Raw genomic sequence first — 27,388 nt, 5'->3', positions numbered from 1 at the left:
GTTGGAAACGGGAAACGTATTTAAGTAGCTTTTCAGATTATTATGGATATTGCTTATTACTACTCCAGAATTCTTCAAGTAGTAATTTTTAAAAAGTTAGTTGCACTGTGGAATAAAAATTCATATCTATAGACTTTTCACTTCTGTGGCATTAAAACTTACTGGTCTACCAAATGGACCTTTTACTCATACATGATGAGTATGTTATACACTGGTCATTTTGGAGACTGTTTTATGCAGAATTATGAAGATAATTCTCACTGAATTATGCAGATCTTCCACCTGTTGACTCATTTCATCACACAATGTCAAAAATATCATCTTCCTTAATTTTATCACTGTTTTTCATCAGGAAACATTTTGCATGTCAGGATACTATTAGTAGTAGTAGTCACTTAGGAGTGCCCAACTCTTTGCAACCCCATGAACTGTATCCCACCAGGCTCCTCTGTCCATGTAATTCTCTAGGTAAGAATACTGGAGTTGTCCATTTCCTTCTCCAGGGGATCTTCCCAACCCAGGGACTGAACCCAGGTCTCTTGCATTGCAGGCAGATTCTTTACATTCTGAGCCACCAGGGAAGCCCTGTTAGGATACTGGTATTCCAAAATTTTTGTTCGAAAGTTCTGATTTTATCATTAGCAAGAAATACTATTGGTTGTTTGCTTTGAAGGACAGTTTCTCTTTATTTCTGAGAAAATACCTGCCAGATACTCAAGTCTGAGTAACCATAGTTTGTCACTTGTTCTTTCAAATAAAAATGCTACTCTGTGAAAAAAGTGGCTAATTCAACTTGAAACTCAATTCCGCCAATGCTTTTCCTCAAGACAACCATTGTACTTCTGTATGTAGCAGAAGCATTTTATGTATCCTTCCCATTTTGTCTCATAGGTTAAAAAGACATGCCCTGAAGGGTCAGGATTTTATAAGATTTGTAAGTGAAAATGACTTTTCTTTCTTTTCCTCCTCTTTTTTTTTCCAAACTGCAGGTGTGGGGTGGTGAAGATTATAGTGACTATTACTACAGCTTGATGCCACTCTCTTGCTTTGTGTTGAGGCAACCAGAGTTATATCCACTGTCAGTGAAAACATCAACCCCATGAAAAAGGTAAATAGCCTCTTGATATTATCATGATACTAGCTCCAACCACACATAACCCCTGAAGAAATCTTGGGAACCTCCAGGATCCTATGGACCCCCTTTGAGAACCACTTTTCTAGTCCTAGATCAGTATTTAAGATATTTCATTTTTTAAAAAATATTTCATTTATTTCTTTAAGCTGCACCTGATGGGCTATAGTCCATGGGTTCGCAAAAGAATCAGATATAACTTAGCAACTGAACAACAACAACAACTAAATGAGGATGATGGTTTGGGTGATATTATTCAGAGAAAGGAAAGGAGCATTTGTTATGACATGTTATCATTTTTCCAAACAACATCAAATGGCAGCCATGTTCGCGTATGTGTTGCATTGCTAGTACTTAGGGCATGACTTCTCATAATCAGCGTGTAAGAATTCAAGTCTGGTTGTGATGCATTCAAAATATTGCAATCACTAGCACCCACCAGAGGTATGGCTTCTAACTGTAAAGGGCTTGTCCAATTTGTATGAACAAGCTGAAAAGCACAGCTGAGTTTTAGACAGTTCATTAGTTCTATTCCTTTGGGTCATGCAAGACTTCTTAAATATGTGAGAAAGTTCTGTTGCCTGAGTAATCACAAATCCATCCATTTTGTAAACAGCAAAATGTCTGTATTTCACACTCTTCACACCTTCAGGCTTTACTGGTAGATGTTGTACAGTGGTAGAATCATTCCTAAGTCCAGCAAGGGGAAGTGAAATTGTGCAGAGGATTTATTGCTGGAACCAATACCTGATTTTCATATTACTTCTCTTTTTGTAGTTAAATTTGTAGAGAATAACTCATTATGTGTGTGATTCAATAATAAAGAGAGGCTGAGAAATTAGATAAGGTTCCACAATTTACATTTCTTTCAACATGATTAAGATTTAGTTTTGAATTTGCTGAGTAGTAGGCCAATTCACACAAAGTGAAAGTGAAAGTCACTCAGTTGTGTCCGACTTTTTGCGGCCCCATAGAGGATACAGTCCATGGAATTCTCCAGGCCAGAATACTGGAGTGGGTAGCCATTTCCTTCTCCATGGGATCTTCCCAACCCAGGGACTGAACCCAGGTCTCCCACATTGCAGGTGGATTCTTTACCAGCTGAGCCACCAGGGAAGCTCAGTGGTCGCGAGTCTGCCTTTCAATTCAGGGGATATGGGTTTGATTCCTGGTTGGGAAACTAGGATCCCACGTGCCTCCAGGCAAAACTAGGTCTACAAACCACAACAAAGAGCCTGCATGTCACAATTAAGGTCCCAGGCAGCCAAATTCACACAAAGTTCCCCAAAATGTAGCATATCCAATGTCAACATTTCAGTCTGAATTCCAAAAACGTAGCCTCTAACCACATATGAAATGTGGCCAGTGCCACTGAAGAACTTGATTTTTAATTTTAATTTTAATTCACTTAAATTCAAATTTGGAAACAGATTCTCAATTCAGTTATAGGAAGATTTAGTTATGTTTGGAAAAATTGATGTATATAAGCAAAAATGGACAGAGGTTAAAGTATCTGCCTGGAATGCGGGAGACCCGGGTTCGATCCCTGGGTTGGGAAGATCCCCTGGAGAAGGAAATGGCAACCCACTCCAGTACTCTTGCCTGGAGAATCCCATGGAAGGAGGAGCCTGGTAGGCTACAGTCCATGGGGTCGCAAAGAGTCGGACACGACTGAGTGACTTTACACACACACACACTCACAGCCTTCTTTTTCAGCAGTTAATTTTTGAAATCTGAACACCAATCAAGTATTTCCAGTGAAAATTTAGCAACTAAATTGAAACATGCTATCAGATTTCAGTGAGTTAAAAAGATAAAAAGAATAAAATACCTCATTAATTTTTTATACTGATTCCATGTTGAAATGATACTATTTAGGTATACTGGGTTAAATGAAATATATTTTAAAACTTATTTTACCTGTTTCCTTTTACTAAAATATGTATGTGTATATATATATATATGTATAAATAAGTATGTATGTATATGTGTATATATATATGTATGTATGTATGTATTAATGCGGTTTCCCAGATAATTTAAAGTTACTTATGTGCCTGTTAAATTTCAATTGAACGATTATATTGTAGTTCATTTTCTTTCCATTCTATGAGAATAAGAAAGCAACTGAAAAAATATTGTGTTTTAGTTTCATCTTCATTATGTGAAATCTAGTTTTGCTCAAAGTAGTTGATATCTAAACATTCATTATGCACATATCATACTTCAAGGGATTGTACACTAAATTGGTATTGTTTTAAAATTCTGTATTATGTGGTACTGATATACTTTGTGTCAAATTTACATTCTGGGAATTTTTTAAATTTAAGTTTTAAAGCAGTTTTAGGTTCACAGAGTAATTGAACAGAAAATACAGAGTTACCATAAACTCCCTGCTCCCCAAATGCACAGCCTCCCCCCGCTATCAACATTCTGTACCAGAATGGTACGTTTGTTACAATCTCTGGTCCTACTTTGATACATCTTATTACCCGAATCCCATAGTTTACAGTAGAATTTATTCTTGGTGTTATCCCTTATATGGGATTTGACAAAGGAATCATTTTTTTTTAATTTGTTAGAAGTATAGTTGATTTACAATGTTGTGTTAATATCCACATTCTTTTTAATATTCTTTTCCATTATGATGTTCCCAGGATATTGAATGTAGTTCCCTGAACTATACAGTAGGACCTTGCTGTTTATCCATCCTATATATAATAGTTTGCCTCTGTTAATCCCAAACTCCCAGTTCTTCCCTCCCCTACACCCCACCTTGGCAATCACAAGTTTGTTATCTATATCTGTGAGTCTGTTTTTGTTTGATAGATAGGTTCATTTGTGTTGTACTTTAGATTTTACTTATAAGTGAAATCATATAGTATTTGCCTTTCTCTTTCTGATTTACTTCACTTAGTATGATAATCTCTAGGCCATGCATTTTGTTGCAACTGGTATTATTTCATGCTTTTTTATGGCTGAACAAGAGTCCATTCTATAGTGGCCACAGGACTGGAAAAAGTCAGTTTTTATTCCAATCCCAAAGAAGGGCAATGCCAAAGAATGTTCAAACTGCTGCACAATTTACTCATTTCACATGCTAGCAAGGCAGTGCTCAAAATCCTTCAAGCTAGGCTTCAACAGTACATGAACTGAGAACTTCCAGATGTACAAGTTGGATTTAGAAAAGGCAGAGGAACCAAATATCAGATTGCCAACATCCATTGGATCATAGAAAAAGCACAGAAATTCCAGAAAAACATCTACTTCTGCTTCAATGGCTATACTAAACTGTTTGTGTGAATCACAACAAACTGGAAAATTCTTCAAGAGATGGGAATACCAGATCACCTTATCTGCCTCCTGAGAAACCTGTATGCCAGCCGAGAAGCAACAGTTAAACTGAACCTGGAACAACAGACTGGTTTCAAATAGGAAAAGGAGTACGTCAAGGCTGTATATTGTCACCCTGCTTATTTAACGTATATGCAGAGTGCATCATGTGAAATGCTGGGCTGGATGAAGCACAAGCTGGAATCAAGATTGCTAGGAGGAATATTGATAACCTCAGATATGCAGATGACACCACTCAAATGGCAGAAAGCAAAGAGGAACTAAACAGCCTCTTGATGAAGATGAAAGAGGAGAGTGAAAAAGCTGGCTTAAAACTAAGCATTCAAAAAACTAAGATAAAAAAAAAAAAACTAAGATCATGGCATCTGGTCCCATCACTTCATGGCAAATAAGTGGGGAAACAATGCAAACAGTAAGAGACTTATTATTTTCTTGAGTTCCAAAATCACTGCATATGGTTACTGCAGTCATGGAATTAAAAGACGCTTGCTCCTTGGAAGAAAAGCTTTGACAAGCCTAGACAGTGTATTGAAAGGCAGAGACATCACTTTGCTGACAAAGGTCCATATGACTATGGTTTTTCCAGCAGGGATGGATGAATGTGTGAGTTGGACCATAAAGAACTGAGTGTTGAAGAATTGGTGCTTTTGAACTGTGGTACTGGAGAAGACTCTTGAGAGTCCCTTGGACAGCAAGGGGATCAAACCAGTCAATCCTTAAAGGAATGAACTCTGAATATTCATTGGAAGGACTGATGCTGAAGCTGAAGCTACAATACATTCGCCACCTGATGGGAAAAGCTGACTCTTGGAGAAAACCCTGATGCTGGGAAAGATTGAAGGCAGGAAGAGAAGGAGACGGCAAAAGATGAGATGGTTGAATGGTATCATGGATTCAATGGACATGAATTTGAGCAAACTCAGGGAGACAGTGAAGGACGGGAAAGCCTGGAGTGCTGCAGTTCATGGGGTCATGAAGAGTCAGACCCGACAGACTGAGTAACAGCGACAATGTATGGACCACATCTTCTTCATTTGTTCCTCTGCTGATGGACATCTAGGTTGTTTCAGTGCTTGGCTATTGTAAATACTGCTGCTCTGAACATAGGGGTGGTGCATATATCTTTTCAAATTACAGTTTTTTCTGGTTATTTTCCTAGGAGTGAGATTGCTGGATCATATGGCAACTCTATTTTTAGTTTTTTGGGTAATCTCATACTGTTTTCCATAGTGGCTGGACCAACTTATATCTCGCCAACAGTGTATGAGGGTTCACTTTTCTCCACACCTCCTCCAAGGTTTGTTATTTGTAGCCTTTTTTAATGGTGCCCATTCTGATTGGTTGAAGTGATACCTCATTGTAGTTTTGATTTGTATTTCACTAATAATTAGCAATGATGAGCGTCTCTTCATGTGTCTATTGGTCATCTGTATGTTTTCTTTGGAGAAATGTCTATTTAGGTCTTCTGTTGATTTTTTGATTGGGTTGTTTGTTTTGGGTTATTGAGTCCTATGACCTGTTTGTATATTTTGGAAATTAAGCCCTTGTTGGTCATATCATTTGCAAATATCTTCTCCAAGTCCATAGGTTATCTTTTCCTTTTGTTCATGGATCCCTTTGCTGTGCAAAAACTTCTAAGTTTGATTAGGTCCCATTTGTTTATTTTTGCTTTTATTTCTTTTGCCTTGGGAGACTGACCTAGGAAAGCATTAGTTGATTTATATCAGAGAATGTTTACCTATGTTTTCTTCTAGGAGTTTTTAAGGTGTTATTTAAGTCTTTATATTTAAAGACTGTTATTTAAGTCTTTAAACCATTTTAAGTTTATTTTTATGTATGGTGTGAAGGTGTGTTCTAATTCCATTGATTTACATGCAGCTGTCCAACTTCCCCAATACCACTTGCTGAAGACTGTCATTTCCCTATTGTATATGTTTGCCGCCTTTGTCAAATATTAGTTGACCATAGGTGTATGGGCTGATTTCTGGACTCTCGTTTCTGTTACAGTGGTCCTTATGTCTGTTTTTGTGCCAGTACCATGCTGTTTCCATTACTGTGTGCTTGTGCTTAATCACTCAGTCATGTCCAGCTCTTGGCGACCCCGTAGACTGTAGCCCTCAGACTGCTCTGTCCATGGGGATTCTCCAGGCTAGAATACTGGCGTGGGTAGCTATTTCCTTCTCCAGGGGATCTTTTCGACCCAGGGATCAAATCCATATCTCCTGCATTGCAGGCAGATTCTTTACGGTCCGAGCCATTTCCTGCCTTTTGACTCAAACACAGTGGCTTTTCCCGGGTCTTGAGTCTGCCAGCTTTCAGACTGGAGCACCACCATCAGCTCTTCTGCAGCTCCACTGAAGATCCCGGGATTTGTCAACCTCCATGCTGCTGCTAAGTCACTTCAGTTGTGTCCAACTCTGTGTGACCCCATAGACGGCAGCCCACCAGGCTCCCTCGTCCCTAGGATTCTCCAGGCAAGAACACTGGAGTGGGTTGCCATTTCCTTCTCCAATGCATGAAAGTGAAAAGTAAAAGGGAAGTCGCTCAGTCGTGTCTGACTCTTTGTGACCCCATGGACTGCAGCCTACCAGGCTCCTCTGTCCATGGGATTTTCCAGGCAAGAGTACTGGAGTGGGGTGCCATCACCTTCTCCAAGTCAACCTCTGTAATCACATGTTATAATTACTTAGTATTATTCTTGTTCTGCTACTAAGTTGTGTCTGACTCTTTGTGACCCCATGGACTGTAGCCCGCCAGGCTCCTCAGTCCATGAGATTTTCAAGGCAAGAATGCTGGAGTGGGTTGCCATTTCCTTCTTTCATGACTGTAGCTTTGTAGCATTGTCTGAAGACTGGGAGGTTTATGCCTCCTGTTCTGTTCTTTTTCCTCAGGATTGCTTTGGCAATTCTGATTTTTATGGTTCCATATAAATTTTAGGATTGTTTGTTCTAGTTCTGTTAAGAATGTCTTGAGTAACTTGATAGGATCATGTTAAAACTGTAGATTGAGTTGAGTTATATGGCCTTTTAACAATATTAATTCTTCCGATCCAAGAGCATGGACTATCTCCATTTCTTTGATTCATCTTCAATTAAAGAATCATTGTTTGAAATGTATGTTACATATGATGTTTCTGCTTTCCCATTAGTCTACTTAATTTAAACACAGAATTGAAATAAGAGTTTTTAATGGTTTAAAAACAGCTCTTTAAAAAATGTCATATTGTTACATAAAATTTGAAAATACAAACAAATATTTTTTAAAAGAAAGGAAATCAACCTTGGTCTTACCACTCAAAAAAAAAAATCAGTTGACAATATATTGTTAGTCTCTTCTTTCTTTGTATATAAGTATACATTATATATATATCATATATATATTATATATCTACATTATATATCTTGTAATATAGCTTAATCTAATTTTTTTTACAAATACTTGAACATTTTCCAATGTAATTATTTTTGAAACTGAATAAATAACTGAATATTAAACCTTTGAAAAAAGTGAAAGTGAAGTTGTTTAGTCATGTCCGACTCTTTGTGACCCCGTGGATTGTAGCCTACCAGGCTACTTCGTTCATGGGATTTTGCAGGCAAGAATACTGGAGTGGGTTGCCATTTCCTTCTCCAGATATTAAACCTTTACCTGACATTAATGTTTAAAATTATTTTTTTAAGTTTACTCTTTGCCTTTTAATTATATTTATGATTTTTTTAATGGAGTTGCTTTACATTTTTATTAACCCACATATCAATCATTTTTCTTTATTGTTTCTTTCTTATCTATATTATAATTCAATAAATGTTCAGTTTTTTTAAAAATAGACTTTTATTTTAAAAAACAGTTCACTCTGGGTTTTATTTTTTTATTATGAGGTAGGAGATATAGTTTTATTGTTTTTTTAAATAGTCAACCAATTATTCTGTTACCATTTATTAAATAAGCAATTTTTCCCAGTTAAAATAATGATAATATTTTTCTTTTTGGCTGCACCTTGCGACATGAGGTATCTTAATTCCCAACCAATGATCCAACCCACCGCTCTGCAGTGGAAGTGCAGAGTCTTTAACCATCGGAAATCCCTCAGAATGATAACTTTAACACATGCTAAATTCTCATCTATTCTAATGCCATCCATTTCTGCTCAATTCATCTGTTCTTCTTTCATTGAGATTTTAAGATATACAATTATATATTAATCTAGGGGAACTTACATCTTTGTAACTGTCAAATTACTTTAGAAGATAAAAGTGAGAGGAGGTTTTGTATATATGTCATTTCCAGTTGGTCTATGTAATTCATCTTTTGTAAAATATTTGTGACATTTCACAGTAATTACACTTTAAAAAACAACTTTGTTTTGGAAAAGTACTTGATGGCATAGTCTGATTATAGGAATGGATTTTGAATAAGGAGAAAGTGGAAAGAGGGTACTGTAGATATTGCTAAGAGGACATTAAAGAAACTGGCAACGTACAATGGACCTTCTAAGTGAAGAAAAAGTAAATCAAGGAAGAGAGGAGGAAGATGGGGAAAAAAGAGAGGGAAAATATAAGCAAAAGGAAAAGTAATTTTTAAATTACTAATAAAAATTAGGCCAAGAAGAGATTATGAAAAACACCTGATTTGTAAACTAAAAAAGAGCAGAGAAAAAGAGGGAGAGGGAGAGAGAAAAGTTGGTACAAAACTTCTTACAAATTTTATATTAACTCATGAAAGAGGCACTAAACTATAAAGGGAGGAAAAGCCTTCTCTTTTAGAAGCCTCAATATATACATTATAGGAAATTTTTTTGTGTGAAATGTAGATTGTTTTGGAATTATTTCCTAAAACCTTGTATCTAGATTTTATATATATATATATCTTACTTGAGCACAGAAAAATCTTAGAGCCTGTTCTTTATGCTTCATAATTTAATACCTGAAAAGCTTTGGCTTTATTAGTTTTTATTTGTGGGTAATTGTGAATACTCTTCCATTTATTATTTATGGAAAGCCTTTTACTAATGTTTAGTTGTTTGGATACTGATAAGTTAAAAATATATTTAGAAATATATTACTAGCACTTAGATATATGGGAAAAAATAACAGGATAATATATAGCTGTGTTTAAAGAAAGGGAAATGCACAGTTTAGATTTAAAGGGAAACAAATTTGCCTGGAAAATTTCATGGACAGAGGAGCCTGGCAGGCTACAGCTCGTGGGATCACAAGGGTCGGACACTAATGAGCTCACACACATACATAAATGAGAATACAATCTCAAGTTCCCACATTTCTTCCTGAGTTCAGTTCAGTTCAGTTGCTCAATCATGTCTGACTGTTTGCGACCCCATGGACTACAGCACGCCAGGCCTCCCTGTCCATCACCAACTCCCGGAGTTTACTCAAACTCACGTCCCTTGAGTCGGTGATACCATCCAACCATCTCATTCTCTGTCATCCCCTTCTCCTCCTGCCTTTAATCTTTCCCAGCATCAGGGTTTTTTCACATGAGTCACTTCGTATCAGGTGGCCAAAGTATCGGAGTTTCAGCTTCAGCATCAGTCCTTCCAATGAATATTCAGGACTATTCCGATGAATATTCCAATGAATATTCAGAACAATGAATATTCAATAAATATTCTTCCTGAAGGTGGCAGTATTTCAGTGACTAAAAACGGATGACAAGTTGAATACCTACCAGGAGCTCTCAGACATCTATGAAGGTGTCATTTTGTGACTAGAAGAAGTCCCTTAAGTAATCATTTTCTGTTCCTTGGTGTGAGTCATACACCTGTAGGGACACATGCTGCCTGTCTGCTAACCAGTGACTCCTTAGGATGAGGACTGTTGAGGTAGGATAACACTTTAGTTGCTCATGTACTGGGGGAATTTTTTTTGCTGTCATTTGAGACAGAGAGAGAATAGAAATATATTATTAAATTTAGAATTTAGTGCAAAGTAGAACATGTAGAGAGACAAGAGGCAGAATGACGTTTTTATGATTGACAGCTACCATCTTTAATGGAAAAGTGGTGGTTTAATTCATGCTGTTATTTTTCTTGAGACAAACAAAATTTTCCAAGTGTTTGATAGATATAATGACTATATAAACACAACTTAATTTTTGTCACTAATTAACTCATTGTCAGAAGTATTAAGAGCATTAACAAATTTCAGAGTAAATATCTAACAATCAAAAGAAAATGAATTTTATGCATTTCAAGCAGCAGATTCTGAGAAGAACATGCACATGTATGTTATGTGTATTAAGTTACATATGGAGAGGTGAATACATGTAAGCACAAAAATAAATACAGATGAGCAAAACTGATTTAAAAAGTGTGTCAAACGATAGTACTGTTTAATTTTATTATGATATTTTAAAATAATAAACATTAACAGTATTGATTGATGTTTGAGAGTTAACTCTATTTATTTTGATTGGTCATTGCAGGCAGATTATTTACCAGCTGAGCCACAAGGGAAGCCCAAGAATACTGGAGTGGGTAGCCTATCCCTTCTCCAGTGTATCTTCCCACCCAAGGAATCAAACCGGGGTCTCCTGCATTGCAGGCGGATTCTTTACCAAGTGAGCTATCAGGGAAGCCCCCTTGATTGGTCAAGGACACATTAAATTCAAATGGAATGATTTGTAGTATTGTCTGATACTTAAAATATCTGGATTATGGTTCTTACAAAGGAATTTGAAATGACAGAGCCCCAAGAGATACTGGGAATTATGTCCTCTGAAATTTGTCATCAGGAATGTAAACTGACTCTGGAATAGCAGCAGAGTGACATTTTATTCAATTTATGGTATTTTAAAAATTCTTTTGAAGATGAAATATTTTCCGCTTATATTTTTCATCAATGGTGTCAAAATATACCTCAGTAGAATTGTAAATGCGTGTATGTATAATTATAACAATTTTAACTTTCCTTTTTTTTCTGTCCTAACCATATAAACTGTGCCAGCTTATGTTGACATTTCATTCACGAGTATAGTTCCATAAGGTTCTTGTTAGCTTAGATCTCAGTGTTAGTTAGATCTCAGTGTTTACATTTATAGACACGACTGGGGGGAGGAGGAGAAGGGGACGATAGAGGATGAGATGGCTGGATGGCATGACTGACTCGATGGACGTGAGTCTGAGTGAATCCGGGATTTGGTGATGGACAGGGAGGCCTGGCGTGCTGAGATTCACGGGGTCGCAAAGAGTGGGACACGACTGAGCGACTGAACTGGACTGAACTGAACTGAACTGAACTAGGCATATCTTCTCATACATCCCAAATTCTAGTAAGTTAATACTCTCTTCTTTTGAATCATAGATATAGTCTCTTTATTTCTACTCTATACTATCAATATCTACTAGAATGATACCCACTTTTAAAATCAAAAACTACCTTATTCAATTATTTGCTTTTTTTAATAGAGCAGTTTAGGTTTATAGCAAACTTGACTAGGAAGTACAGGGTTCCCATACGTCTTCTGTCCAGACACACCTACAGCCTCTCCTGTTATCAACTCCTGCACTAGAGTGGTACATTTGCTACACTGACATCTCATCACTACAAGTCCGTTATTTACATAGGGATCACTCTTGGTATTGTACATTCTGTGGGTTTTCAGGAATGTCTAGTTCTTCCCTCCTGGGCATAGTGTCAGTGCTATTGTTCATTTCACTGACACATAAGCATATATATATATGTTTATGCATATATATGTACACACATCATAAGCATACACAATCACATACATTGTTGGTATTACTATTTTGCAACAATTATCTTTTAGATCAATGAAGAATAAGAAAATGAATTTTTTTTTTGCCATTAGTTGTTCATGCTCTGATATTATTCCTTTCTTTGTGTAGATCCAAATTCCCCTTGTGGTTCAGCTGGTAAAGAATCTGCCTGCAGTGCAGGAGACCTGGGTTCAGTCCCTAGGTTGGGAATATCCCCTGGAGAAGGAAAGGCTACCCACTCCAGTATTCTGGCCTGGAGAATTCCATGGACTGTGTAGTCCATGAGGTTGCAAAGAGTCAGACACAACTGAGCTACTTCAACTTCATTCAAATTTATAACCTCTGGTATTTTCCTTCTCTATGGAAAACTAACATTTCTTGCAAGGAAGGTCTAAGGCAACAAACTCTCTCAATTTTTCTTTGTCTAATAGTCTTTATTTCACCTTCATATTGAAGGATAATTTTACAGGCTAAAGAATTCTAAAGTGGTGACTTTTCTCTCAGCACTTTAAATACTCGTTTCTTGTTTGCATGATCTCTTAAAAGGAGAACATAATTCATTTTTAAAATTTTACTTATTTTTAATTGAAGAATAATTGCTTTACAATATTGGGTTGGTTTCTGCCATATATCAGCATCAATCAGCCATGGTATACATATGTTCCCTCCCTCTGGAACCTCCCTCTAACCCTCCACCCCATTCCACCCCTCTAGGTTGTCACAGGGCACTAGGTTTGAGCCCTCTGACAAATTCCCACTAGCTATCTATTTTATATATGGTAATATATGTTTCAGTGTTACTCTCTCAATTCATCCCACCCTCTCCTTCCTTTACTGTGTGGGATGTAATTCTCATCTTTGCTTCCATATAGGGAAGGTGTTTTTTTTCTTTATGTTTGATTTTCTGTAGTTTGAAAATTGTATGCCCGAGTGTGGTTTTGCAGGGCATGTATCTTGCTTGGTGTTTTCTGAGTTTCTTGGATTTGTGTTCTGGTATCTGACCTTATTTGGGGAGAAATCGTCAGTCATTATTGCTTCAAATACTGCTTAATTCTTTTGTCTTTTTCTTCTCCTTCTGATATTCCCATTACGTGTATGTTAGACCTTTTATAGTTGTCCCACAGTCCTTGAATATTCAGTTCTACTTTTTTCATTTTTTTTTCTCTTTGTTTTTCAATTTTAAAAGTTTCTATTGCATGTCCCCAAGCTCAGAGATTCTTTTCTCAGCCATATCCATTCTACGTAGGGGTCCACTGAAGACCTTCATTATTCCTGTGATACTGTTTCTGATTTCTAGTATTTATTTTTGATTCTTAGAACTTTCATCTCTGTTTGTATTATCCATCTGTTCTTGCATGTTGTCTACTTTTTCCATTCTCAGTCTGATCATTTCAACATACCTGCCATATCTGATTCTGGTTCTGATGCTTGCTCAGTCTCTTTTTTGCTGAAATCTGGACATGATGTACTGACTGAAAGGAACTGCAGTAAATGGGTCTTTGGTGATATGATGGTATCAGGAGAGGGAAAGCCTTCTGTAGTCCTATGATTAGAGCTCAGTCTTTTGATGACCCCATGCTCCTCGATTGTAAACCTTACCTGTGTTCTTTTTAAACTCTTTCTTGGGGTTTTTTTTGGCCCCACAGTGCAGCATGCAGGATCTCATTTCCCTGACCAGGGATTGAACTCATGCCCTCTGTTGTGGAAGCACAAAGTCTTAACAGCTGAGCCATCAGGGAAGTCCTCACCAGTACTTCTTAATTTTCTCTACAGAAAACTAGAGAAAGCTGAGATTCCCCTTTCACAGAAGGCTGAAATACAGCTATCTGTATTTACCTTCCACAGGTAGATTAGGCCCTGATAAAACCCAAGCAGGTTAAGCTCTGGTGAATTAGTTTTTCCTGAGAGCAGTCCTGTTGAGAAGAACAGAAATCTGTCATATTTCAAAATAGTTATTTTCCCTTCTCCGTGCCAGAACCATGAGGATATTTTTCTCCCATCTTCACCCTGAGGACTTGGAAGAGCCCCTGGAGGTGAGACTGAGCAGTTTGACCCCCTCCTGCCCCACCCACCTCTGTCAACATTGAATCTTTCTGAAGTTTTAAACTCTCAGACTTGTCCACATTGAGTCTCCAGCAGTTTATCAAATTGAAGTTTAGAGTTTTGACCCCAATTCCCATGAAGTTTCTTCCGTGGGGTTTCTTGTCTGTAGGTTGTCACTCTTTGTAATACCTGTCTGTCTTTCCAATTTAGGGGACAGTGTTTTGCTCTGTGACCTCGCTTCTCTTTCTAATCTGGGGAGAGTTGTTGATTTTTCTGTTTGTTCAGTTTTTAACTTGTTAGGATGGAGTGACCACTTCTGAACGCCTTTCCTGATGGACTGGAAATCTCCAGTCCTTTACTTTTTTCACAAATGTGAGTCTGCTGTGCAAGGAAACTGAAGCAATGTACATATGTTCAATTAATTTTTATACCTAATGCTTTGTAAAGCTTTTGGAGAAAACCTTTAATGTGGTATAATCTTTATATTCTCCTGAGATGTACCAGAACAAGAGCAAAAGAAGCACAGAGTCATTCTATGTTCATGTTGGTAGGTAAAACCTGAGGTATGCAAAATTTCATTTTTAAAATTACTATTTATTATGTGAGGTTAATATAGATATAACCTCAAGCACAAACAAAATGCACCCTCTCCCTGTCTGTGCCCTGACTCCTCCCAGACACCCCCACTATAAGCAGTGGAACTCACTTAGGAGGAACATAAGCACAAGTTGACTACATTCCTTTTTTACGTTCTTTCTTTGAAGTGTCACAAATAATTTTTTTTAAACTATCAAAATATAAAGTGTTCCTGATCTATTAAATATTTCTTCAGTGTAGTTAATTTTCCACATGGATTATTATCCCAGAAGTCTCATAAAATAATTTTTTTGGAGATTCTTGTTCTCTGTGACAACTATCGTTCTTGACATTCAATAAGCAATCCATGCTGTTTTCCCAACTTTAGCTCTCCAAAAAAATAGATTCCTAATACTTTGTAGGTATTGTTTTCATACTTTTCTTCATAAAATAATATAAGCTGATGATCCATAAGGTTCAAAAATGATGTAAAAATTCATAGGTGGGTGAAATTACCTTTGGTTGAGAGATCAAAACAGAGATCACAAGCTAAAGGCATCGAAGACAAACCTTTTTAGTGTTTCAGGTCAGAGGGTGTACCAGTAGCCTTAAAGCTGTTCATGCCATTTTGTCTAGTTATTCCACTTTAAAGTGATTCCAGTTACAAAAGTATTCATCATAACATCATTTATAAAAGCAAGACGATTAACATTAGGGAAACAGGAAAACCAAAATTCTTTTTATCTTTCTGGTGGAAATCTAAGCAGCTGTTTGGCATAACCTTAAAAATGTTTGTCGTCCCTGCCATTATCTTAGTTATCTCTCTTTCAGCCCCTGACCAAGGGTAATTTCACTTACCTTCTTTTACATCATTTTGAACATCATGTTCATCGGATTACAGAAAGTGTGTAGTTATCTTATTGCTGTCCATTAAACTGGAAACTTGTTGAAGTGAGGGACTTTGCCTTTTTTGTTTGCATTTTTCTTGAATGTGTTACATGTTACTAGATCTCCAAGAAAAATACAGATTAAAAATGACTAAGTCTCTCAAAGGAATTTCAGTTACCGTGATTTAGTTAAATAACTCTTTGTGACCCCATAGATTGTAACTTGCCAGGTTCTTCTGTCCGTGGAATTCTCCAGGCAAGAATACTGGAGTGGGTAGCCATTCCCTTCGCGAGGGATCTTCAAGAGATCAGGGTTCAGACCCGGGTCTCCCACATTGCAAGCATATTCTTTACCGTGTGAGGTACTGGGGAAGCCCAGTTAAAGAACACAGCCTCCCCCACCCCAAACAAGGGCTTCCCAGGTGGCTCTTGTGGTAAAGAACCCATCTGCAATGCAGGAGACATAATGAGATGTGGGTTCGATCCCTGGATTGGGAAGATCCCCTGGAGGAAAGTCTGGCAACCCACTCCAGTATCCTTGCCTGGAGAATCCCGTAGACAGAGGAGCCTGCTGGGCTACAGGCCATAGGGTTACAAAGAATCAGACGTGGCTGAAGTGACTTACCGAAAAAAATTCCCCCCCCAAAAGACTCAAATTTCAATGAATATGATATGGTAATAGGGACTAGTTATATATAAAGTACAAACATTATTGCTTACTCTTCAGTCTACAACTCTCTTCCTAAATCCCTTTCTAGAAGAGGCATCATGACTGGTGACCAGTCACATCACAACTTTCAAAGATAGTTGATTATTGGTCACTGGACATCTGTTACTCGATTTGTGCACAAGCAGCAAAGCATGTAGTTGTGTTGCCTCTTTTGTGTCCCAGTGATGAATCCACATAACATTTTTACAGAGGGTAATTGAAAGAGGAAATTGGCCAACTAAAATGAGTATGCAGCGAAACAACAGTGGTAACACTGGAAAGGGAACTTTGAATCAAGTGTGAATAGAGTTATTGAAGGAAGTGCTGACCATGGTGATGTCAAGACTATTGCTGTTCAAGAGAGTCTAGGTGTGCAGCCAGAAAGGAATGATCGTGAACTTGTGGACACTTGTAAGGCACCTGCGTGTGTGAGGAAGAGAATGAAGAAGTCCCAGAGGAAGTGATGGTAGCAAAAAAAAAAACTTCATATTAAGGAACTTTTGGAATTATTTCATAATATTAAAAGTGTGAAGAATAAAATGATGTAAGCTGACCCAAATTTAGGGGCACCATAGTTTACCAAAGTATAAAAACAGTGTTTGATTCTTAACATAAGCTAATATGATGAGAAGACAAGCTTTGTTCCAATTAATCTTGATAAGTTCTTTTTTTACCAAGAAATAAGGCATTTTATTATTATTATTGTGCATTAAGTAAATGCTACTTTAACTTTTTTCTTTTCTCTATATGATTATAACTGAGTTTTAAATGTTTTGATAAAAATAGGAAATTTTCTCACTATTAACTTTTAACAGTGTTTATGATTCTGTTGAATCATAACAGAATCTGTTATTCTGTATGAATCATAACAGTGTTATGATTCTGTCACCAAAATTAGGTTAAATAATTTGCACTATTCTGCATATAATTGTAAGAGTATAAAGCAGAATATATGATGTGCTCACTAAGATTACACTGAATTTAAAAACCATCAGCAACGTAAACATGCTGCTGCTGCTACTAAGTCGCTTCAGTCGTATCTGACTCTGTGTGACCCCATAGACGGCAGCCCACCAGGCTCCCCTGTCCCTGGGAGTCTCCAGGCAAGAACGTTAAAGTGGGTTGCCATTTCCTTCTCCACATAAATATGCTAATACTCCCATAATAGTTATTTAAAAAGTTACCACCCCATCTCTTTGGCTATGAAACTATAATTCTTTTATAGTTAAAAATAAATTAATAAAATAGAAAAGATAAGAAGCTAAGATAGAAAACGTTCAAAGTTAATTCTTCACTTTGGAAAACAAAACTTTAACTGTGTGCTCTTATAGTCGAGTGAAAAACCCACGAAGTTGCTTCACCTTCCTCCTCTAATCTACTGTCTTTGGTCTGTGCTTGATGCCTCCTTCCATCTCTTAGGACAGAAATTGAAATTCTTTTGTGAGGTCCACTCTTTGTTGCTCCTTGATTTTCCTACTCGCTGTGTCTCCTGTGTGACACTTCATCAAGGAACAAGTCCTTTGCCCTCATTAGACTCCTTTTACAGTCTAATCTCTCATCCACTGATACCAGGATTAGAGAATATCATAATATTGTTTAGTCATATTCGTACTGCTTTTTTTAACTTTGTGTAATGTGTTTTTCAAAAGAATTCTTAAATGGAAGCTGAATGTAAGGGTCCAATGACAAGTTCAGTGGAGGAGACTGGAGACCCATCTGATTTGGTATCAAGAGGTATCATCAACCTCTGGGGATGGGGAAAAAGGGACCTCTGGGGCCTCTGCCTGCAAGCCTCAGCTCTCAGAGCACAGTCACAGCGTGTCTGGTTCAACTTACCAATTATTCTTCACCTGCATGCTCAGGGTTTCCTATCATTTCAAAATTCCTTTTAAAGGCCCCTGTCTTTTCTTCTTTGAACCTAACCTTAATAAAGCACATTCAGAAGTGTTTTTTACTCATAAGTTTTACCACAAAGAGGCAGAAAGTTTACCGTCTCTCTAGATTTCATCTGCGTGGTCTGGCAGATACAGAGAGGATAGGATACATTCAATCTGGGTTTCTTCAAAATCGGTGACAAGACAAGCAAGGCTAGTGATATTACAAGGCTAGTCAGAAACCTGTGTTTCAATTGTTGCAAGATTGAAATTTAGGCACTATAGCTGGGGATGAATGATACAGTGAGTTTTTTTTTTATTTGGAGGATGATTGCTTTACAATGGTGTGTTGGTTTCTGCCGTACATCAACACGAATCAGCCACAGGTATACATATGTCCCCTCCCTCTTCAGCTTGCTCCCACCTCCTTCCCCATTCCACGCCTCTGAGTTGTCACAGAGCCCCTGTGTTATGCAGCAACTTCCCACTAGCTATCTGTTTTACATATGGTAATGTATATGTTTCAGTACTGCTCTCTCAACTCATCCCACCCTCTCCTTCCCCCAATTTGACCACAAGTCCATTCTCTACATCTGCATCTCTATTCCTGTGCTGCAAATAGGTTCATCAGCACCATTTTTCTGGATTCCATTTATATGTGTTAGTATATGATATTTGTTTTTATCTTACTGACTTCAGTCTGTGTAACAGGCTCTACATTCATCCACCTTGCTAGAACTGACTTCTTTTTATGGCAAAGTAATATTCCATTGTATATATGTACCACAACTTCTTTATCCATTCAGTGGTCAACAGGCATCTTAATTACTTCCATGTCCTAGCTATTGTAAATAGTGCTGCAGTAAACATTAGGGTATATGTGTCTTTTTGAATTATGGTTTTCTCCCAGGGCATAGGCCCAGTAGTGGAATTGCTGGGTCATGTGGTAGTTTTATTCCTAGTTTTTAAAGCAGTCTCCATAGTATTCTCCATAGTGGCTGTATTAATTTACATTCCCACCAGCTATGCAAAAGGGTTCCCTTTTCTCCACAGGTGATAGGTTTTTAAAGTAGCCATGTCTGGTGTTTCACATGTCATGAGACTTTCAAACACATGCTAACCATACTTACTTACCTGTGAGTTGCACTGTAGATTATTTTGTTTTCTTTAATAAATGGCCATTTTTTTAAATTTCACTTTGCTCTGTTTTCTAAAATTCTTCTAATGATGGCCAAGTCATCTAATATAAGAATTCTCAGTAAAAGCCCAATTACACTACAAAATGGTATAAATGTATCTTTTATATCTTGTCTTTATGAAAATGTATACCACAAGGGCAAAGAAAGAGAATTCAGTGATGATTTGCATAGCAGAGTCTTCCAGGAGAGCAGTTTTGGAACTCCAGCAAGAGGATGATTATTATTATTTTTTAAAATTTTACTAATGATTAAAGCAACAAAATGCACTTCGAATGTTATTAAGTGCATTGAGTATTCTCCTAGACTTTTAAATTTTAAGTTCTTTGCTGTTATCTTTTTGTTATCTTACTAGTGATGCTGTTTTAGATCAATTGACTCTGTTGATACTTAAGCAAGATTGGGATTTTTCTCAAGCACCTAATTTTGAATTTTATCATGTAACAAAACAAATAGCCACCTTCCCATATCCCTTCCTGCTTATAATACACGTAGAGCCTTAATCAGTATAAATAATACTTAACTGCATTTGCCAGGAATAAATGGCTAATGTTGTGAAAGAATAATGGTTTGGAGACACTATACTTTTGGGGAGGAGGAAGTGTAGCACAGTGCTGTGTTTTCTAAACTGTTTTGATCATATACTTCCCAATATCAACATTTCTGAGTACAGTTTCAAAATATGTTCATTTATATATTTATAAATTACTTAAATTATATTGTGTGTTATTAACATTCCAAAGTAAACTCAGAATACATTAAATAATATTTAAATATAATTTGTTTTATTTTATTTTACTTTTGATAGTATAGCAATATGTTTAATAAGAGCACTGTTATTAAATATGCTTTACTACTTTAGAAAAAAATTTTGAGTATTTCTTATATAGCAATTCAAAATTCTGGTTCTATATTTAATTTTAATTCTGCCTTCCTAGAAAAAATATCTCACAAAGATATATAGATTAAAATTAAAGAAATGTAAAAATTGGCTAAACATTTTAATAGAGACAATTTTTCAACTCTCTACTAGTTATGCAAAGCTTCAGTTGAAATTTGTATGGTAAATTGCTATCTTCCTTCATGACAATCAATACTTCTTAAAAATTAACATGAAGCTTTTATATTTTTAATATTGGGACTCAAATTAACCAAAATTTTAAATTACAGAATAGGAAACTTTGTTTTCAAGTTTTTTATTGTACAGCTATGACATCAGTTTCAGCAATAAAGTGATGGAAACATCTCTGAAGATACATTTTCAGAATCCTTTCTCTATAGCACAGTTTTCTTTTGAAAGCAATTATTATTTCACTCATTATCAAAGTGTTACCTCTTCCTCAAAAGGAAAGATAAAAGTTGATGTATTTTTTTAAATATGCTAAATAACTCACTATTTGTAACAATTTTTCTTTATAGAAAAGGTCAATAAATTAGGAACAATTTTCAGTTGTATAAGAACAATGTATAATAAGTCCTTAACTTTAAGAACTCTTAAGTGCTTTGTCATAAGATAACTGGTGAACTTCTATTTTCAGTGTCTCTCAACAGTTGGCTACCTATAAGAATCATTTGGAACATTTAAAAAACAAAACAAAAAAACAGTTCTCAGACTTCACTCTGGGAGATTCTTCTTTAATTGCTATGGAGTGGGACTTAGGTGGTGGTATTTTCCAAAAACATCCCAGATCATTCTGAGATGTAGTCAAGACTAAGAACCATTAGTATGTGTAGAACAAAGATTTCCTTAGATATCTTTAGATATCTTTCCTTAGATATCCTCACTATCCCTTACTGTATGGGCTTTCAGAGTGATGCTAGAGGTAAAGAACTCGCCTGCTAATGCAGGAGACATAAGAGATGTGGGTTCGATCCAGGGGTCAGGAAAATCCCCTGGAGGAGAAAATGGCAACCCATTCCAGGAAAATTCCAAGGACAGAGGAGCCTGGCAGACTGCAGTCCTTATGGTCACAGAGTCGGACATCACTGAAGCAACTTAGCATGCGTGCATACCTTACTGTATAGAATATAGTATACTATATACATATAAATAATATATATATAAATGCATACACATATATACATAAATAATATATTGCAGTATATTACCAAGTATTCTATTCTATTCTATTTAAGCTAATGTAACCCGTAAATCCATTTAACTTGGCGCAGGTCAAGAGCATTATGTCCCAGTATTGAAGTGAAGAAAAGCTATGGTTGCTGTGTCAAATCCTCCGTTGTATAAAACTATCAACATTGCCTCTAGTTGTTGTGGTTTTTTTTAAACTAAAATTTAATTATTTAAATTAAAAAATGTTGACACTTTTAATTAAAAACTTTAAAGCACACAGTCTTAATCATTTTTAAGTATACAGTTCGGTGGTGTTGACTAGATTTACACTGTTGTAAAACAAGTCTCTAGAACTTTTCAGTCATGCAAAACTTCAACTCAATACCAATCAAATGACTCCACGTTTCCCCCTTCCCCCAGCCTCTGGCAGCCACCATTCTATTTTCTGTTTCCATGATTTTGAATGCTTTGGATATCCTACATAAGTGAAATCACACAGTATTTGTCCTTTTGTGGCTCTCTCGCTGTCTTATTGCTGCTCTCTCGTGCATTTTATTTGTCATGTGGTTATCTCACAGACGAAGAGATGAAAGAAGAGAGCCAAATTTCCATACTATGTTCAATACTGATTAGGTTATATTCATATTATAAATGAAAGTTCTGACATTTTTTTTTTCCAGCCCCAAAGATAGTCTTGTATAACTCGCTATCAATGTTCTCTAGCCAAAGACCACCAGTAACATATCTGTGGTTGAACAAATTGGGTTTATTCATTGTTGCAGCAAGGGAGAACACATGCCAGGGGAACAGTGGTGCACTTCAGTAGGAGGATGTTTAAAAAGACTTATGGGATTTGGGTGATTTTGAGGAAGATCTAAGGAAACAGAAAATCCCTCTATGTTCAGTTCAGTTTAGTTGCTCAGTCGTACCGATCTTTGCGACCCCATGAATCACAGCATGCCAGGCCTCCCTGTCCATTACCAACTCCCGGAGTTCACTCAGACTCATGTCCAACGAGTCAGTGATGCCATCCAGCCATCTCATCCTCGGTCGTCCCCTTCTCCTCCTGCCCCCAATCTCTCCCAGCATCAGAGTCTTTTCCAGTGAGTCCACTCTTCGCATGAGGTGGCCAAAGTACTGGAGTTTCAGCTTCAGCATCATTCCTTCCAAAGAAATCCCAGGGCTGATCTCCTTCAGAATGGACTGGTTGGATCTCCTTGCAGTCCAAGGGACTCTCAAGAGTCTTCTCCAACACCACAGTTCAAAAGCATCAGTTCTTCAGCGCTCAGCCTTCTTCACAGTCCAACTCTCACATCCATACATGACCACAGGAAAAACCATAGCCTTGACTAGATGGACCTTTGTTGGCAAGGTAATGTCTCTGCTTTAGAATATGCTATCCAGGTTGGTCATAACTTTTCTTCCAAGGAGTGAGCGTCTTTTAATTTCATGGCTGCAATCACCATCTGCAGTGATTTTGGAGTCCCCCAAAAAATAAAGTCTGACACTGTTTCCACTGCTTCACCATCTATTTCCCATGAAGTAATGGGACTGGATGCCATGATCTTCGTTTTCTGAATGTTGAGGTTTAAGCCAACTTTTTCACTCTGCTCTTTCACTTTCATCAAGAGGCTTTTTAGTTCCTCTTCACTTTCTGCCATAAGGGTGATGAAATCTGCATATCTGAGGTGATTGATATTTCTCCCGGCAATCTTAATTCCAGGTTGTGCTTCTTCCAGCCCAGCGTTTCTCATAATGTACTCTGCATAGAAGTTAAATAAGCAGGGTGACAATATATAGCCTTGTTGTACTCCTTTTCCTATTTGGAACCAGTCTGTTTTTCTATGTCCAGTTCCAACTGTTGCTTCCTGACCTGCATATAAGTTTCTCAAGACGCAGGTCAGGTGATCTGGTATTCCCATCTCTCTCAGAATTTTCCACAGTTTATGTGATCCCCACAGTCAAAGGCTTTGGCATAGTCAATAAAGCAGGAATAGATGTGTTTCTGGAACTCTCTTGCTTTTTCCATGATCCAGCAGATGTTGACAATTTGATCTCTGGTTCCTCTGCCTTTTCTAAAACCAGCTTGAACATCTGGAAGTTCATGGTTCACGTATTGCTGAAGCCTGGCTTGGAGACTTTTGAGCATTACTTTACTAGCGTGTGAGATGAGTGCAATTGTGTGGTAGTTTGAGCATTCTTTGGCATTGCCTTTCTTAGCAACTGGAATGAAAACTGACCATTTCCAGTCCTGTGGCCACTGCTGAGTTTTCCAAGTTTGCTGGTATATTGAGTGCAGCATTTTCACAACATCATCTTTCAGGATTTGATAGAGCTCAACTGGAATTCTATCACCTCCACTAGCTTTGTTCGTAGTGATGTTTTCTAAGGCCCACTTGACTTCACATTCCAGGATGTCTGGCTCTAGGTGAGTGATAACACCATCGTGATTATCTTGGTCGTGAAGATCTTTTTTGTACAGTTCTGTATATTCTTGCCACCTCTTCTTAATATCTTCTGCTTCTGTTAGGTCCATACCATTTCTGTCCTTTATCGAGCCCATCTTTGCATGAAATGTTCCCTTGGTACCTCTAATTTTCATGATGAAATCTCTAGTTTCTCCCATTCTGTTCTTTTCCTCTATTTCTTTGCATTGATTGCTGAGGAAGGCTTTCTTATCTCTCCTTGTTATTCTTTGGAACTCTGCATTCAGATGCTTATATCTTTCCTTTTCTCCTTTGCTTTTCGCTTCTCTTCTTTTCACAGCTATTTGTAAGACCTCCCCAGACAGCCATTTTGCTTGTTTGCATTTCTTTTCCATGGGGATGGTCTTGATCCCTGTCTCCTGTACAATGTCACGAACCTCATTTCATAGTTCATCAGGCACTCTATCTATCAGTCCCTTAAATCTATTTCTCACTTTCACTGTATAATCATAAGGAATTTGATTTAGGTCATACCTGAATGGTCTAGCAGTTTTCCCTACTTTCTTCAATTTGAGTCTGAATTTGGAAATAAGGAATTCATGGTCTGTGCCACAGTCATCTCCTGGTCTTGTTTTTGTTGACTGTATAGAGCTTCTCCATCTTTGGCTGCAAAGAATATAATCAGTCTGATTTCGGTGTTGACCATCTGGTGATGTCCATGTGTAGAGTCTTCTCTTGTGTTGTTGGAAGAGGGTGTTTGCTATGACCAGTGCATTTTCTTGGCAAAACTCTATCAGTCTTCGCCCTGCTTCATTCCGCATTCCAAAGCCAAATTTGCCTGTTTCTCCAGGTGTTTCTTGACTTCCTACTTTTGCATTCCAGTCCCCTGTAATGAAAAGGACATCTTTTTTGGGTGTTAGTTCTAAAAGGTCTTGTAGGTCTTCATAGAACCATTCAACTTCAGCTTCTTCAGCGTTACTGGTTGGGGCATAGACGTGGATTACTGTAATATTGAATGGTTTGCCTTGGAAACGAACAGAGATCATTCTGTCGTTTTTGAGATTTCATCCAAGTACTGCATTTTGGACTCTTTTGTTGACCATGATGGCTACTCCATTTCTTCTAAGGGATTCCTGTCCGCAGTAGTAGATATAATGGTCATCTGAGTTAAATTCACCCATTCCAGTCCATTTTAGTTCGCTGATTCCTAGAGTGTTGACGTTCACTTTTGCCATCTTCTGTTTGACTTCTTCCAATTTGCCTTGATTCATGGACCTGACATTACAGGTTCGTATGCAATATTGCTCTTTACAGCATCGGACCTTACTTCTGTCACCAGTCACATCCACAACTGGGTGTTGTTTTTGCTTTGGCTCCATCCCTTCATTCTTTCTGGAGTTATTTCTCCACTGATCTCCAGTAGCATATTGGGCACCTACTGACCTGAGGAGTTCCTCTTTCAGTATCCTATCGTTTTGCCTTTCCATACTGTTCATGGAGTTCTCAAGGCAAGAATACTGAAGTGGTTTTCCATTCCCTTCTCCAGTGGACCACATTCTGTCAGACCTCTCCATCATGACCCGCCTGTCTTGAGTGGCCCCACAGGGCATGGCTTAGTTTCATTGAGTTAGACAAGGCTGTGGTCCTAGTATGATTAGATTGACTAGTTTTCTGTGAGTATGGTTTCAGTGTGTCTGCCTTCTGATGCTCTCTTGCAACACCTACTGTCTTACTTGGGTTTCTCTTACCTTGGACGTGGGGTATCTCTTCATGGCTGCTCCAGCAACTTGCAGCGGCTGCTCCTTACCTTGGACGAGAGATGTCTCCTCACTGCCGCCCCTCTCAACCTTGAACATAGAATAGCTCCTCTAGGCCCTCCTGTGCCCTTGCAGCCACTGCTCCTTTGGACGTAGGGTTGCTCCTCCCAGTCGCCGCCCCTGATCTTGGGTGAGGGTAGCTCCTCTCGGCTGCTCCTGCACTGTCGCAGCCTGGCACTCTTCAGCGACCGCCCTTGACCTTGGACGCAGCGTAGCTCCTCTCGGCTGCTGCCCCCGACCTTGGATGTGACCCACCTCTAGGTGGGTGCTATTAGGAAGTGAGGGCAATTTTGTGATTGGGTATCTCAGTATATCTTATCCATAGAGAAGTGAGGTGAAAGCTATCCTTGGTAAAGAAGTAACAGAAACTCCTATTGGTCAGGAGAGTGTAATGTTTGCTATTTTGTGAGTTTCTCACGGTGACCGTGTTTTGGTCTGTACTTAGATAAAATTATGGAGTGGCAGGTTTTGTCTCACTTTGTCATGGTCTCAGAGTGACCTTGTCTGATGCTGATGGTCTGTGAGATTGTTTTTGTGCCACGGGAAGAAATCACAGTCCAGATTTCGAGGTCAATATCCAGTTTGTGATAACACAGAGACCTGACCAGGAGGGTCACACCAGTTCCTGGACTTCAGGAGCCACCATTTTCTTCTTCACCACTTTTGGAGAAGTGTAGGTTTGAAATCAGGAAACCTGTGATTCAGTCTGTTTCAGCACTTACCAACGGTGTGATCATGGGCAAATAACTTATTCTCTGTCACTTCAGTTTCCTACCTAAAACCTATCGCAGTGGAACATGGTGAGCATTCAATGAGATAAAGCATTTAGAATGCTGAGCAGATTGATTTTTACAGAGTGGGAGCTCATGTTAGTAATAATAACCCCTTTTCATTCTCCCTCATGGGGGATTCTTTTATTCATTTAAGAAACACTTACTGGGTGATTGCCATGTATGGATCACTGTGCTAGGTGAACAAGACACACAAGCCTCTGCCCTCAGAGCCAACAGTCTGGCAAGGATTTCAGACAATTAAATAGGACATTTAATAGAGGCTGAAAAGTTCTATTAAGGACTGCAGGAGTCCCTAAGATAGCCTAACAGACTTGGGGCACCGTCCCTAGAAGAAAGTGATATTTTTGCTGATATCTTTGTAATAGATGCATGGGGGTTATCTGAGGAGGAAGGCGCCTGGGAGCAGGAACGGCTTAAGCTAAAACGGAAGAGTAAGAGAGAACATGACACAGGCTGTTTGGTAGAAAACAAATAAACAAATTAGAGACAACAAGAAGAGAAATGGAAAAAATGCTCACTTTTTCAGTGTATGCCATATAAAATAGTTTCTTTCCAAATATTGCATGCAATTTTGTATGCCACTGCAATAGTAATTATCACTTGTTAATTAATTAATGATGATACAATGCTTTGAAAATACCAAGTGCAGCACATTTGCTAACAAATTGGTGATTAGCATGATTGCTATTTCGATATAGCCTCTGTTTACTCTCTGCACTTGGACTTCCAACTGTCTGCTTGCCTTGGTGCACCACAGACAGCTGCTTCACAATA

Source organism: Capricornis sumatraensis, chromosome 1, assembly GCF_032405125.1.
Source record: "Capricornis sumatraensis isolate serow.1 chromosome 1, serow.2, whole genome shotgun sequence".
Classification (NCBI taxonomy): Eukaryota; Metazoa; Chordata; class Mammalia; order Artiodactyla; family Bovidae; genus Capricornis; species Capricornis sumatraensis.
Note: the sequence above shows the minus strand (reverse complement) of the source record.